This window comes from Heterodontus francisci, chromosome 40, assembly GCF_036365525.1.
Source record: "Heterodontus francisci isolate sHetFra1 chromosome 40, sHetFra1.hap1, whole genome shotgun sequence".
In the NCBI taxonomy this organism is placed as follows: Eukaryota; Metazoa; Chordata; class Chondrichthyes; order Heterodontiformes; family Heterodontidae; genus Heterodontus; species Heterodontus francisci.
This window is the reverse complement of record NC_090410.1, coordinates 23,079,652-23,092,971: the sequence shown is the minus strand read 5'-3', so window position 1 is coordinate 23,092,971 and position 13,320 is coordinate 23,079,652.

Here is a 13,320-nt window from a genome sequence, read left to right as displayed (position 1 = left end):
TTGAACTGTAAATGAATTTTAGCCAATTCAACTGCATCACCCTCTGACTAACTATCTTCTTGTTCTTCTTCTTCAAATTTTTAATGTTGGGATATTATGTCAATTATCTCTGCTTTTTTAGCACCTGATTTCAATTCTAACCCCAGTTGTGCTGCTAATTCTTTTAGTTTAATCTTGGTTAAAGCTTTCAAGTCACTGAGGGACACCTTGTCCTTTCCCAGAAAAAGCTGCTGCAACTGCAAATGCCATTCTGATGGTGTAGACTTTACCTTATTACACAAGAAATCTGGCTCCTTTCTTTGTTTCTCTTTCAATTCCCTGTTGGGGTGAAATGACCAAATGAATCACTCGACACCCAGACACGATTCAACTATCAAAGAGTTTATAGTTTTATACAAGTGCGGTGCAGGCCTCTGGGCAGTCCAGGTACCTCTCCACCAAACAGAAGAAATTACACACTTTAAATACAGTTACTCAGCCCATATCGGCTGGATATTGTCCAATTGATTAGATGTCTTCTTATCACATGGATGCATGATCAGGGCATGTTCTCCCCCTTATTCTGAGGGTCTCACCATTTTGTGACTATGTGATCAAGTCCTGTCGTACCCATATCTCTTTTGGTGAAGAAAATAACAGATGTAGAACTTTAAGCTTGTTTAGAACAATGAGACCCTGTATCAGTGTGTGTCCAGGGCCTCTTCTTATCGAACTGCTGTCTCGGTTTGTCTATGAGTATGCTTAACTGCCTTGTTTTCTCAAGGCCTTTGGTATACGTTATTTCTTATCTAGTTTCTACCGAGGCAGCTAATTAATCTAGTCTCTAATACAATTCACTATGTGTTACACATTACTAAGGCAGGCTACATTCTGCTGTTTCAGCCAAATTCCTTCTTCAGCCATTTTGTAGCTGTCCCTGTCATTTTGTTAATTTAACTGCTGCTTCTGCCACAGCTGGCCCTTACAATCCCCCCTTTCGGTAATGATCTACCCCTCGGCCCATTAACCGACCTATTCTGATGTTTTATACTGCCCCGGTATTCCCTGCCTCATCTGTGCTGGCCAGTCACGGGATTTCAGGAATTCCGGTCATTCAGATCAAATTATAGTGTTCCATGGGAGCCTGTAGTCTACGCCATTCCCTTGCTCGGGCGTGTGCTCTCTTCCTCAGTGTATAGCCCCTGCAAGGTCTGCAAGCTATTGTTCCCCTTGCCAATGTCAGTATTATCTGTACTCCCACGAAAATGTGTGATATTATTCTCATCCAGGGGTGGATGTTCACATTCATTCCCCAGTCCCATACCTCCTCCCACCAGCTTCCATCTTCGAGTTCTCGCTCGGTGTTTTCCTGGAGAGTATCAAGTTTCTTTTGTAACTGGTGGTGGAGTTTTACTGACTGTCCTGTCCTCTGCCTTATCTCCCCTAGTTCCTCCACTAAGTATGGGATGGGGGCTTGTTCTGCTTTTTTGTAGTCTGTTCGATGGTCATGAAGTTGGTCTGTGGCATTGATTATTGTGGGCTCTCCTTGCTAAATGTGGACTATTCGAACCTGCCCAATGGTCACCATCTGTGCAGGGTAAAACAGAAGTTTGGGTATGGGATAGGGCATCGTAAATTCCCAGACTGATATGACGTGTCTATGGTGGACACGCAATATTTTCCTTTGCCTCCATACCCTGACCGTGCAAAGTGCTGGGGGGTGTGAACAAATCCAAAACACATCCTTCTGTGCAGTTGATCCCACATTCATCCAACTCCCCTTGTCCAGCCAAGTGGGGGCATATGGTGATGATACCCCTTTGTTTACACCCTGTAAAAGATATCCCGTATAAAGTGTTGTTTCTTCGTATAGCATTGGGATAGTATCGAAGGGAGGAATTGCCCTGTACGACACCAATGTTCTCCATCTGATAGTGATGGGAGGGTCCCACCTTTGGGGTTACGATGGGAATCATTAGGACCATTCCTATCCCTATAGCCTGTCCGCCCTTGCAATCTGGGACCACAGGGTTAAGCCCCCTTGTTAAGACCTTCAGGGTACAATTATCCAGCGTTCCGTGAATCCTGCTAATTGGGCTAACCACGTGCTGTTAATCCAATCAGGTACCTCCCCCACTTTGGACCTGAATGAGATTGTCTCATATCTGGCCCACCATCCACAGCCCGTATGTGTGGTACAACTGGCCTTGTCTCAGTTTTCCGGTGTGCTCCCATTCTCCGTCCATTCAATGATTGATTGTCTTAACATGTGCCTCTATCACCACTACCCCATCTGACTGTACATCCGCTGTCTGCTGCCCCAGACTGGCTTGGTCTTTTCAGCTTGAATTATGAGCTCCTTTATAACCCTCCGGAGTCATTCCACATTCTTGTTTACCCCTTGTATATCTAAATGATTAAAGAAGTCCCAGTATTGATCCCTGTTACTATGTCATTTAATATTTCTCTCTTGTATTTATGAAATGGGTTTTGCCCCATTAACCTAGTGGCCCCTGTGACATCAGCAACTTGACGCATCACAACATCAGTTAACATATTATACATAGTCTTTGCCTGCTCTGAACACTGCTCCGGCATCCGGATGCCTGAGACCTTGATCAGCAAAGGCACAATATCATGCTTTACATTATCAAACAAAATAGGTTCTCTTCCTCATTCAACAGGACTATTCCATTGTTGGTTTTTTTTGCTATTAGAACAAAGAACAAAGAACAGTACAGCACAGGAACAGACCATTCAGCCCTTCAAGCGTGCGCCAGTCATGATGCCTGTCTAAACCAAAACTTTCTGCACTTCCGGGGTCCATGTACTTCTATTCCCATCCTCGTCATGTATTTGTCAAGAGGCCTCTTAAACGTCACTATCGTACCTGCTTCCACCACCTCCCCCGGCAGCAAGTTCCAGGCACTCACCACCCTCTGTGTGAAAAACTTGCCTCGCACATCCCCTCTAGACCTTGCCCCTCTCACCCTAAAGCTATGTCCCCTAGTAACTGACTCTTCCAGCCTGGGAAAAAGCTTCTGACTATCCACTCTGTCCATGCCACTCATAACATTGTAAACCTGCAACAGGTTGCCCCTCCACCTCTGTCATTCCAGTGAAAACAATCCGAGTTTATCCAACCTCTCCTCATAGGTAATACCCTCCAGACCAGGCAACATCCTGGTAAACCTCTTCTGTACCCTCTCCCAAAGCCCCCACATCCTTCTGGTCGTGTGGCGACCAGAATTGTACACAATATTCCAAGTGTGGCCTCAATAAGGTTCTGTATCGCTGCAGCATGACTAGCCAATTTTTATACTCTATGCCCCGACTGATGAAGGCAAGCATGCCGTATGCCTTCTTGACTACCTTATCCACCTGCGTTGCCACTTTCAGTCACCTGTGGACCTGTACGCCCAGATCTCTCTGCCTGTCAATATTCTTCAGGGTTCTGCCATTTACAGTATACTTCCCACCTGTATTAGACCTTCCAAAATGCGTTACCTCACACTTGTCCGGATTAAACTTCATCTGCCATTTCCCCACCCAAGTCTCCAAGTGACCTATATCCTGCTGTATCCTTTGACAATCCTCATCACTATCCACAGCTCCACCAACCTTTGTGTCGTCCGCAAACTTCCTAATCAGACCAGCTACATTTTCCTCCATTTCATTTATATATACTCCAAACAGCAAAGGTCCCAGCACTGATCCCTGCCGAACACCACTAGTCATAGCCCTCCATTCAGAAACGCACCCTTCCACTGCTACCCTCTGTCTTCTATGACCGAGCCAGTTCTGGATCCATCTTGCCAGCTCACCTCTGATCCCGTCTGACTTCACCTTTTGTATCAGTCTGCCCTGAGGGACCTTGTCAAAGGCTTTACTGAAGTCCATGTGGACAACATCCACTGCCCTTCCTTCATCAATCATCTTCGTCACTTCCTCAAAAAACTCAATCAAGTTAGTGAGACACGATCTCCCCTTCACAAAACCATGGTGCCTCTCGCTAATAAGCCCATCTGTTTCCAAATGGGAGTAAATGCTGTCCCGAAGAATCCTCTCCAATAATTTCCCTACCACTGGCGTAAGGCTCACCGGCCTGTAATTTCCTGGATTATCCTTGCTACCCTTCTTAAATGAAGGAACAACATTGGCTATTCTCCAGTCCTTTGGGACCTCACCTGTCGCCAATGAGGTTACAAAGATTTCTGTCAAGGCCCCAGAAATTTCCTCCCTTGCCGAGACATTTAAGTTCTTTAGGGGTTGCGGACAGTGTGAAAGGGCGAGGTGTTGTCGGATCAGGGGGAAAACATATGTACAATGATAAGGCTGGTGTTACCCTGTGCTCGATGTATCCAGACACACCCATATTCCCTTCAACTTTCCTTATCGTCTTTTGCCCAGTGGGAGGGGCACAAACAATTCCAAAGTCACAGCTCTCAGTCACCCCTCCCCCTTTCTGTCTGGTCACGCAGTTAGCACGGTCATCTGCAGAGCACGTTACACATACTACATCTTTGCCTGGATTCATTATAAGCCATGCATTCAAGTAGGTTCGGTCCCTATTTTGATCTTTACTTGCCAGTATACACTTCCCATCCAACATGTTGTACAATGCCCCATAGCTTATCTAGTCCATATTAATATTAATCCATTGTACATTCGTCACTTGGTCATTGTTCTTCCTCTCCTGTCGTTCTCCCAAGCCTCCGGATATTAGCATCAGGCCCCACAGACACTGTAGTCCATTCCTTCCCATTCTCCACTCGTGGTTATATCTGTCATTTAAACACACCGTCCTGGTAGTCACCAGGTGTTAGCACTTGACCATGTTGTGAGTGTCCCCGAACGAGGTATACATGTCTACCTGTGGGACCGAACACATCCTGGGGAATCCAGGAGTTAATTTATATTATTATCATCTCTACTCTTTTGAAATTATCTATTTGGTCCCATCGTGCTTGGGCTTCATTTCCCACAATCCTTGCCCAGTTAGTAGCCCATCTAATAATAATCCAAATCAACACTACCATCATTCCCAGCCCCCCGAATAGTCCATTCTCAAGTGTATTCTTCCATTCCCAGTATTTCTTTGCATAACAGGTGGTGGTCAGTGTATATGTTATTTCAGGGTCTGTCACTTGCTGTTGTCTTTATATACCTTCAGTTGGGACCAATGTTTCTATCGGCCCTTCCCTTTCATATCTATACATGTGCATGTGTCACTGGTCATGATTATGTCATAGGGCCCTATCCACCGTGGGGCAAATCCTATTTTTTTCGGGGTAACCTGTACAAAGACTTGATCATCTATGATGTGGGTTTGTGAGGGTTTGGCTCCCCCTTTGACACCAGATCTCTTATTGCTTGTTGGTCCCTTGCCTCCTGATGTAGATTTCGCAATTGCTGGTCTAGTTGGGCCACATACTGCCTCATCTTATCCCTGTGGGGTCCCATCTCAGCTCCCCCTACTATAATACTTTCAGGGAGCCTCATAGCTCTTCCTGTCATCAATTCAAAAGGAGTCAGGCCTGTTGTTCGGTTTGGGGTGGCCCTGAGTCTCATCAAAATGCCTGGGAGTAAGTCTACTCAGCCTTTTCCTTTCTCAGCTTTCACCTTGGATATGGCGGTTTTGAGGATCCTATTCATTCGTTTCACCATTCCCGAACTCTGGGGGTGATATGGGATGTGGAATCATTTGTATTCCCAGGAGGCCACAGGCCTTCTTCATAATACTTCCCGTGAAATGGGTCCCTTAATCTGAATCGATCTGTAGAGGCACCCCCCCCCCATCTAGGGATAATGTCAAAGTCTAGAATGTGGGCCACGGTGTGTGCACTGCAGTCCCTGGTCAGGAATGCTTTGACCCACTGGGTAAACTGATGTATGATCACCAGGCAGTATTTCTTTCCCAGCTGTTGGGCAGGGGTCCGGTGAAGTCTATCTGAATGTTCTCCCAGGGTCCCTTGGGACGTGGCTGATGTGCCATTCGGACCTTTATTGGTTTACCTGGGTTGTGCTGTGCACAAATAATACATCGTTGGCAGTGCTTGGCCACATCCCTGCCAATTCTGGACAACCACCAATCTCAGAGGAGGCGGCCAAGCATACTGTCTCACCCATTGTGATCTGGTTCATGGTACAGTTTCAGGAGGGAATTTCGTATACACTCTGGTGCGACAACTAATGATCCCTTTCTCCACACCCCATCATCGTTCTGGCTTGCCCCTTCCTGTTCCCATTTCTTTCTTTCATCTACACTTGCTTCTGCCTGCACTTTCTGTATATTCATCTCCTCTGGCTCCATCGCTGCTCCTTGGCCAATTGTTGGGATCACGTTTTCTGCTGCTTCTTTTGCGTCTGCGTCCGCTAACATGTACCCATGCTGCGCCTCTGTTTCTATCTTTCTGTGTGCTTTTATTTTTATAACCGTTGCTTCCGCGGGGTCTTGGCCACCTCCACTAGTTCCTGAATGATGTTTTTGTGTTTTATATGCCCTCCTCCTGAAGTAACACAGCCCCGTCTGCTCCATGCTGCCATGTAGTCATGTACGACACCGAAAGCGTATCGAGTGTCTGTGTATATGTTAACCCTCCTCTCCTTTACTAATCACAGGCCTTCTGTGAGTGCTATTACTTCTGCCACTTGGGCTGAGAAAGTCCCCTCCAGCCCTCCCTTTAAAACTGTTTTCCCAGACTGGTCCACTATGGCCCACCCCGTCCGGAACTGTCCATTGATAAATCGTCTAGACCCGTCTCCATATAAAATTCAATTTGAATTGTCCAGGGGCTCATCCAAGATCCCTTCGGTTGCTTCCTGATCAATTTCTGTCTGACAATGGTGTGACTCTCCCTCTATAATCAGATTCTCTGAGGGGTTGTATTTGATATTCTGTATGATTCGAATTGACTTATCTTTTGGTAATAGCACTGCTTCCCACGTGGCTCTCCGAGAGTCTGATACTGTTTTTAACCTTCCTGTATTGAGGAATTCCACAAAGGAATGCCGTGTATGTAACACTATCTGTCCGGACATGGTGACGGGCTCACTAAATTTCACTGCCCAGGCGGCACACTCTCGCACGGCAATGCACCGATGGAGTCCCCGGACCACCGGGAATTCCTGTGTGGAGTAATTGGCTATAGGTCGCTTGCCTCCCCCCGACTCTTGGGCTACTCCTGCGTTATAAAAATCCCCGTCGATGTTGTAATATATATGGAATGGTTTTGACATGTCCTGTAGTTTAATGGCCGGTGCGGTCATGAGACTTGATTTTAATTCTGAGTGCGCTTTCTCTTGCTCCGACCCCCATTCTACCTTTCCTCATACTGGCTTTCCCCCTTTGACCAACCTTTGAATGGGTACCGCGGTGGCCACAAATTGGGGAATAAAATTACAGCAATAGTTAAATAATCCCATGACCTTCCTGGCCCGCACCCCCCCCATTAATGGTGGTTGGGCGGGGCATGTCTGCTTTAGCAGCTTTCCTGTCTCGGGGCAAGGTTTGACTATTCTGGCTTATGTCATGCCCTAGATATAAAACCGTTCTCTGTCCCACCTGAGCTTTCCTGGGGTTAGCCTTAAATCCTGCCTCTTCCAAAGTCTGGAGGACCACTGATAGTATCCCCAGGTGTCCCCTTTCGGATTCGGACGCTATTAAAATGTCGTCCACGTATTGGAGGATTGCACTCCCATACGGGGTCACATTGCATTCCTCCAGCTGCCCACTCATTATTCGGTGGAAAATGTTGGGGCTTTTGTGGAAACCCTGGGGCAAACCTGTCCACGTATTTTGCTTCCCTTTGGCAGTAAATGCGAATCTATCCTGTGACCCAGAATCGAGTGGTATTGGCCAAAACCCATTCGCTATATCCAATACTGTAAAGATTTTATGCTCTGGTTTTAATCCGTTAAAATTTCTAGCAGGACCAGCCACTCTTGGGTGTTCCTTGGGGGTGACCTTATTTAGTTCAGTATAGTCGATGGCCGTACACCAGTCGCTGAAGGTAAGCATGCAGGTACAAAAGGCAAATGGTATGTTGGCCTTTGTGGCAAGAGGATTCGGGTACAGGAGCAGGGATGTCTTGCTGCAATTATACAGGGCCTTGGTGAGGCCACACCTGGAATATTGTGTGCCGTTTTGGTCTCCTTATCTGAGGAAGGATTTTCTTGCTATAGAGGGAGTGCAGCGAAGGTTTACATAGAACATAGAACAGTACAGCACAATACAGGCCCTTCAGCCCACCATGTTGTGCCAACCTTTTAACCTACTCTAAGATCAAACTACCTACATACCCTTCATTCTACTATCATCCATGTACCTATCCAAGTGTCGTTTAAATGTCCCTAATGTATCTGCTTCTACTACCACCGCTGGCAGTGCATTCACGCACCCACCACTCTCTGTGCAAAGAACCTACCTCTGACATCTCCCCGAAACCTTCCTCCAATCACCTTAAAATTATGCCCTCTGGTGATAGCCCTTTCCGCCCTGGGAAAAAGTCTCTGGCTATCCACTCTATCTATGCCTCTCATCATCTTGTACACCTCTATCAAGTCACCTCTCATCCTTCTTCGCTCCAATGAGAAAAGCCCTCGCTCACTCAACCTTTCTTCATAAGACATGCCCTCTAGCCCAGGCAGCATCCTGGTAAATCTCCTCTGCACCCTCTCTAAAGCTTCCACATCCTTCCTATAATGAGGCGACCAGAACTGAACACAATATTCCAAGTGTGGTCTAACCAGGGCTTTATAGAGTTGCAGCATAACCTTGCGGCTCTTAAACTCAATCACCCTGTTAATGAAAGCCAACACCCCATACGCCTTCTTAACAACCCTATCAACTTGGGTGGCAACTTTGAGGGATCTATGGACGTGGACCCCAAGATCCTTCTGTTCCTCCACACTACCAAGAATCCGGTCTTTAAGCCTGTATTCTGCATTCAAATTCGAGCTTCCAAAATGAATCACTTCACACTTTTCCAGGTTGCACTCCATCTGCCACTTCTCAACCCAGCTCTGCATCCTGTCAATGTCCCATTGCAACCGACAACAGCTCTCCACACTATCCACAACTCCAGCAACCTTTGTGTCATCGGCAAACTTACTAACCCAGCCTTCCACTTCCTGATCCAAGTCATTTATAAAAACCACAAAGAGCAGAGGTCCCAGAACAGATCCCTGCGGAACACCACTGGTCACCGAGCTCCAGGCTGAATACTTTCCATCTACTACCACCCTCTGTCTTCTATGGGCCAGCCAATTTTGTATCCAGACAGCCAACTATCCCTGTATCCCATGCCTCCTTACTTTCTGAATGAGCCTACCATGGGGAACCTTATCAAACGCCTTGCTAAAATCCATATACACCACATCCACTGCTCTTCCTTCATCAATGTGTTTTGTCACATCCTCAAAGAATTCAATAAGGCTTGTGAGGCATGACCTGCCCCTCAGAAAGCCATGCTGACTATCTCTAATCAATCCAGACTGAATCCTGGTGGGACTGACATATGAGGAGAGACTGAGTCGCTTAGGATTATATTTACTGGAGTTCAGAAGAGTGAGGGGGGTTCTCATAGAAACCTATAAAATTCTAACAGGACTTGACAGGGTAGATGCAGGAAAGATGTTCCCAATGGTGGGAGAGTACAGAACCAGAGGTCATAGTCTTAGGATATGGGGTAAACCTTTCAGGACTGAGATGAGGAGAAATTTCTTCACCCAGAGAGTGGTGAACCTGTGGAATTCGTTACCACAGAAAGCAGTTGAGGCCAAAACATTGTATGTTTTCAAGAAGGAGTTAAATATAGCTCTTGGGTCTAAAGGGACCAAAGGATATTTGGTGAAAATGAGAACAGGCTACTGAGTTGGATGATCAGCCATGATCATAATGAATGGCGCAGCAGGCTCGAAGGGCCGAATGGCCTGCTCCTGCTCCAATTTTCTATGTTTCTATGTTTCTGGGTAATTAAGTATGTCTTTATTACTTTATGTATTGGCTGTCATGTTAAATTTTAAAAACTTGTGTCATATTTACCTTGGCAAAGTTACAAATAACCATCTTGATTTGTCTATGCTTTGGTTATCAGGCCCAATTAGCCAATTACATGTCAATAAATTCCCCTGAGTATTGTTTTCAAATCCAATCTAACAATTTACTGTAACAATATAACCTGTGTAATACTTATAAAGGTCAACATAGCAATTCAGTGTTGATTCAACCTCATTGCATTCATTAACAGGTCCAACTGAACAATTAACTGTAACTTCACTAACCTGTGTCATAGCTGTCAAGACCAATTAAAGAATTGACCAACTTTATTCCCCTATATATTAATTATCATGTCCAATTTAATAATTAACTACAACTTTATTCCCTGTGCATTGGTTATCATGACCAATTTAACCATTAAATGTAGTTTTATCGTCTGTGTACCAGTTTTCAAGCCCAATTTACCAACTAACTGTAACAATATTCCCCTGTGTCTGCATCATCATCTCCAATTTAACAACTAACTGTAGTTTTCTGCCTCATACGCTCGTTTTCAAGAACAATTTAGCAATTAACTACTTTTATGAGCCAGTGTATTCATTATATTCATTTGACCAATTAAGTGCAAATTTATTATCCTGTGCATTTTTCTCAAGCTTAATTTAATAAGTAACTGTAACTGCATAGCCTACGTATTGTGTATCAAGTCCAATACAACAAGTAACTGTAAGTTTACACCTTGTGTATAAAAAATTAGCTTTAAAACAATACCCTTGTGAATTAATTATTGTGTACAATTTAGCAATTAACTGCACTTTTGTACCCTGTGCACTTGATATTACAAACAATCTGAAAATTAATATTATAATCACTGTATTAGTCATCAAACACAACATAAGAATTAATTTAACTTTATTATTCTGTGGATTAGTTATCATGTCAAACTTAACAATTAACTGTAACCTTATATCCTCAGTAATGGCGATAAAACCCAAATTAATACTCAGCTGTAACATTATACATGTGTACTAGTTATCATGTCCAATTGAATGGATCGGCGCAGGCTTGGAGGGCCGAAGGGCCTGTTCCTGCACTGTAATTTTCTTTGTTCTTTGTTCTAACTGGAACATTATTCACCTGCTTATTGCTATCAAGTCCAATACAACAATTAATTGTAAATGTATACTCTGAGTATTCATTATCGAGACAAATGTATCAATTAGGGCTGGATTTTATTCCACCGGGTCCTTGGCAGAGTGTCAGGAGGCAGGGAGCCAATTAACTGCCTGCCATTGGGGATGCCGTCCCTTTAAGGAACGAGTGCCCGCCTCCAGAGCTGCTGGCCAATTGGAAGGCCGGCAGCTCTGCAGTACTGGCAGCGTCACTGGGAGCAGAGGTCACTGCCAGTACTGCAGGAGCCCATGCAGCAACGAAGACAGGAGGAGACTCCAGGGCAGGTAAGTGGGGTGAGGGTTGCCGGGCCCATTCAGACAGGCCCCGGCGACTGTGTGTGGTTAGTGAGGCTGGGGTGGGGTCTTCCTGGTGGGGTGGCCATTACCACTGGCAGGCTTTCCAGGGACTCTGGTTTCCCCCCAAAGGAGGGACTCCTCCCCCAACCCCACTGGGATGCTTTAACTGGCGGCATCCCCATGCAGTGGAAGTCCCCTCTGCCTTCAATAAAATTGAAGAGGAGGCGAGAAGAGGCCCTTAAGTGGCCATTAATTGGCCATTAAAGGGCCTCAATTGGCCTGGGCAGGAAGATCGCCCGGCAACATCAGGAACAGCGTCCCCTGCTGCTTTATTTGCCCCACCACCTCTGTACCCATCTCCAAGGTCAGAATAAACCCTGCCCTTCGATGTAACATTTTACTCTGCATACCTGTTATCTTTTCCAACACAATAATTAGCTGTTACTTTATTCTCCTGTGTATTGACTTCATGTACAATTAAACAATTAACTGTAACTTCATCCTCGGTGTATTGATGATCAAACCCAGTTAAAGAATTATTTGTAAATATATACACGGTGTATTAGTGATCAAGGCTAATTTAACAATGTTAACAAATTAATTAATGAAATATTGTCCACATGTTGTCATGTCAATTTTAATAATTAACTGGAAATGGACTGCCCTCCATATTGGGTATTAAGCCCACTTTAACAATTAACTGTAATAATGTTTGTCATGACAATGTAATTATTAACTGTAACTTTATTTCCCAGTGCATTGGTAATCAGGCCCAATTAGCCAATTAAATATCAATATTTTATCCTCCATATAGTTTTCAAATTCAATGTAACAATTTAATGTCGCAATATAAACTGTGTTTTAGTTATCAAGACTAATATAGCAACTAAATTCAACACTGTATTAATTATCAAGGGAAATTAAACAATTAAGTGTGGATTTTTACCCTTATGTATTGGTTATTAGGTCAATGGCACAACTAACTGTGACATTACTACCCTTTGTAATGGCTATCAAGCCCAATTTAACAATTAACTGTAACTTTATTGCATAAGAATATAAGAAATAGGAGCAGGAGTAGCCACTCAAGCCTGCTGGGCCATTCAATAAGATCATGGCTGATCAGATCAAGGCCTTAACTCCACTTTTCTGACTGTTCCCCATAATACTTGACTCCACTATAGTTCAAATATTTGTCGATCTCAGCCTTGAATATATTCAATGACTCAGCCTCCACTGTTTACTGGAGTACAGAATTCCAAAGATTCATCACCCTCTGAGAGGAGAAGTTCCTCTTCATTTTTGTCTTAAAAAGGGTGACCTGTTATTTTGAAACTGTGCCCCCTAGTTCTAGATTCCCCCACGAGGGGAAACAACCTGTCAGCATCTATCGTGTCAAGCCCCCTCAGAATCTTATGTTTCAACAAAATCACCTCTCATTCATTTAAACTCCAATGAGTATAGGCCCAACCTGCTCAACCTTTCCTCATAAGAAAGCCCATTTATCCCAGGAATTAACCGAGGAAACCTTCTCTAAACTGCCTCCAGTGAAAGTATATCCCTCCTTAAATAAGGAGACCAACACTGTATGCAATACGTTAGGTGCGGTCTCAGCCACGCCCTGTACAGTTGTTGCAAGACTTCTCAGCTTTTATACTCCATCCCCCTTGTCATCAAGGCCAACATTCCATTCCTTCCTAATTACTTGCTTTACCTGCAAGCTAACTCTTTGGGCTGGATGTTAAAGGCTCTCTGACACGGAGAACGGTGATAGAGGGGGGAATGAAGATTGTAACAGATGAGGACTGCCACCGACCCTGGCAGGGTCTGTACCAATCTCAACGGCGGCGGTGAGGCCTCGTGGCGACTCCC